A 4043-nucleotide genomic window follows, 5' to 3' on the forward strand; every position below is an offset into this window, starting at 1 on the left:
TTAACCAAAAGAAAACCGAACCACGCGTATTTTCGTATATCTATAGTTTTTGTACCTTCATTTTTATATATTTTTTGTGTTTCTATCTTCATTTGACTTATTTCATGTACTTATACTTTAATTTTACGTATTTTTAAACAAAAAGTGGTTGGCTCAACATTTTAAAAAGTTTTAAAATTTAACCCAAGTTTAGTTTTGGTTATTAACGGTATCGAATCGAAGTTCGACGCACTAACCTATAATAACCGAACCAATTTCCGTTAATGGATTTTTCATAAACAGAAAATCAGTTTTGGTTATATATAAAAGATAAAAGCCGAACCGAACCGATTTTGCTCACCCCTAGCGTTAGATATTTTTTATCTATTTTTTTAAAATATTTATATTTATATTTTCCTCCAACCTATGGATATGTCTTCAAAGATATGGAAAGTGAGTCAACATTATTTATTTATAGCAAACTAGCAATGATGGGTATCGAATACAAGTGGATGGATAGTCAAACAAGCCACGATCGGAATATATGCCTAACATTTCTCTCGTTATTATCTTTCTTATTTTAAGTTAGATTTCGTGTACTAAAACCTTTATAGATAGAAAATATATTATATATATTAATGATTAGAAATAATATGTTAAATTAATATACGGTGATATGATATTATGATGAATCGTATTAACATGTTCAAGTCTAGCTATATGGTAGGAATTAGTATCCAATCACACATTTAAATCCATTACTAACCATAAATGTAACATTTATAGAGTTGAATACTGTTTTATTTTATGTTGTTTTGACAAAAGAAAATACGGTTTCAATATTTTTTTTTTCTTTTTCACCATAGACAATCTATGGTTTCATTGGCTCTAGGGTCATCCAAGTGAAGCAATGGCTTTAGGGCTCCACATTTTGAAGACAATATTGTAAAAATCGTTAGTCAGTAGTCGGGTGGTGAGGTGGAAACTAGCGATTTAATCGGGATTAATCGAGATTAATCGGGATTAATTGGATAAGACTTTAATGTATATATTTCAGTTTTATATGTACATGCACACATTCTTATATGTAATTTTTAGTTTTATACATACCAAACATATTTTCGGCGAAAAGTAGCTGAAATCTCGCCGGGAGCCATTGATTTTGGCCGGAATCTCGCCGGAAACAGCTGATTTTGGTCGGAATCTCGCCCGAAACCACTGATTATGGCTGGATTTGACCGTTGACCGATTAATTAACCGACTAGCCAAAAAATAATCAGTGAAGTGGGAATTAGCGATTAATCAGAGATTAATCCATGACTAGTCGGGATTTTATGCAACAATGTTTGAAGGCCTCCAATTGTTTCTAACACCTAAATTAAAAAGGAAAATAATTCATAGGGCAATAAATTAGCCTTCACCAAATAAGCAATTTACGTGTATTCCCTTTTCAAGTTCTCATATAAACTGAAAAAAACTGAATAGACTGATTCAATAAATATATTTACTTACTTACTGCCAATAACATTTGACTGACTAATCAACATAATAAAAGCTACATTTACACGAGTCCATATAAATAGACACCAACCTCATAAGTTACACTCAAACTACATGCTTTCAAAATGTCAAAAACATACCTTATACAATTTTATTGCATAACAATTCTCATATTTTCAACTTCCATTATTTGTTTTGAGGTCTCGCTTTGCGACCAAACCCCTTTCGCGGAGTTATGCAATCTTATCATTGGTCCTGAGTTTGAGTCTCCCGACTCTAGCATCAAGGTGTCAGCGAGTAAAACTCGAGAAGCCCTCAAACACTTATTGGCTACATCATATAACGCGTTTGATGTCCAAGACAAGACAAGTTTAATGGATTGCCTAGAGCTTTATGATGATGTCATAAACCATCTAAATCTCAAAACAAGTTATATGAGCGCGCATGGTTTAAAACGATGGTTAAGTGCAACTATAATTAACCATTACACATGCCTAAAAGGCTTCACATACTTCAACTTCTCAAAGTTATTTGAAGATATGGAAGTTGAACACAAACTTGTGGCTAGTAAGTTGGCTAGCCATTTATTCACAATAAACCATGATGGATCGGTTCAAGTAACCGAAGAAGGTGATACAATACAACCAAATTTGGTGGTGGCTCAAGATGGCTCCGGTCATTTTACTACAATCACCGAAGCCATCAAAGAAGCAGACAATCAAAGAAGTGAAAGTGTAACAGAAATACAATTAGGTGCAAATAGATTTATTATATACGTGAAAGCTGGTGTTTATAATGAAAACATCATAATCAACAAATCCCTTACCAACTTAATGCTCATTGGAGATGGCATTGATGCTACCGTTATAACAAGTGATAAAAATGTTCGTGACAACGTATTAACCAACGACACTGCAACCGTTCGTAAGTTTCCAATTGTTTAATTTTTCCATTGTCATTAATCATATTATTATTCGTTTATTTTGTGTTTTGTTACCTTATATGTAGAGGTTTGGGGGCAGGGCTTTGTTGGTGTCCGAATAACATTTGAGAACACCGCGGGTCCCGATAAGCAACAAGCCATCGCAGTTCTATCGGCCTCGGATCTCTCGAGTTTCTACCAATGTAGCTTCAAAGGGTACCAAGATACCTTATGTCTCTCCGAAAACAAACAGTTTTTGCATGAATGTGACATATACGGAACAGTTGATATTATATTTGGTGACGCGACTGCAGTCCTCCAAGATTGCAACATTTATGTCCGAACACCAGTGCTAGGGCAAGAAAACACTATAACCGCTCAAGGAAGAGATAGTTCAACATTTATGTTGAACACCAGTGCTAGGGCAAGAAAACACTATAACCGCCAAGATTGCAACATTTATGTCCGAACACCAGTGCTAGGGCAAGAAAACACTATAACCGCTCAAGGAAGAGAGAGTTCAACTTCCACAACCGGATTTGTTATACAAAATTCTAAAATCATCCGTGCACCGGACTTCAATCCAACTAGCGGGTTGGTGAAGACGTATCTAGGGCGCCCTTGGAGGGATTAGTCGAAGGTGGTGTACCTAAAGTGTGATTTTGGTGACGTGATCGATCCCGAAGGGTGGTTGCCATTTATGGATAATACTGCCTTTGACAGGTTGTATTATGCGGAATACATGAACACGGGAGAGAGTGATGATACGAATCGTAGGATAAAATGGCCCGGATATCATGTTTTGAGGACCGAAGAGGAATGTAAGGCCCCGAACCCGGTAGCCCTACTTTAACGTCGGATTTACTCATAAACACAGTTTTGCAATCAGAGTTAATTAAAACTTCCGCGGAAACGTTTACTTGAAGCATTAGATACAAAACATTCAATATCTTCTTTGATACTGTAAAACAAATCATTATATTTAAAACATCTTTTCTTCCATTTTAAGATGCCAGCCGTTCAATCCAATCCATGTGCCATCCTCATGCTAGTTCTTTGGTCTGATCACCTGCGTGCATACTAAAAGTCAGCTACGCTGAGTGAGTTCTAGTTAATCAAGCAACTTATCATACAACCACTACATGCATCATATACGTATTCGCAGACACGTAGTCCACTATCTAACCTGCTTACATTACCACTTAGCCTCTTATTTACGCCTACCACTTTGCCACCTTTCCACTTTAATAACGTATAACGTTATGCCACTTTGCCACTTTAATAACGTATAACGTTATGCCACTTTGCCACTTTAATAACATAAAACGTTATGCCACTTTGCCACTTTAATAACGAAGGCACGTATATGCTTACCCTACCACGTACTATCGTTATGCCACTAACACTCTTACTAGACTCTTGCCACTTCTAACACGCTCTACCTCTACTTGTCTACAACACGCTTCATATCATTTACATAATAAGCAAGTCACATCAACAATCATACACACATAATAACGACGGCACGTACAGGCTTTCCCTATCACGCGCTCACATTATGCCACTAACACCCTTACTAGACTATTGCCACTTCTAACACACGCTACCTCTACCTGCCTATATCACACTTCATATCAGTTCA

General features: G+C 36.3%; 1 pseudogene; it reads left to right on the forward strand.

The window, feature by feature from the left end:
* The first annotated feature begins 2018 nt into the window (after positions 1-2018).
* On the forward strand, positions 2019-3035 carry LOC143568412 (putative pectinesterase/pectinesterase inhibitor 6 pseudogene; annotated as a pseudogene).
* The last annotated feature ends 1008 nt before the right edge of the window (positions 3036-4043 follow it).

Source organism: Bidens hawaiensis, unplaced genomic scaffold, assembly GCF_021521415.1.
Source record: "Bidens hawaiensis isolate Kalapana, Puna unplaced genomic scaffold, B.hawaiensis_p1.1 tig00023985_1, whole genome shotgun sequence".
Taxonomy (NCBI): domain Eukaryota; kingdom Viridiplantae; phylum Streptophyta; class Magnoliopsida; order Asterales; family Asteraceae; genus Bidens; species Bidens hawaiensis.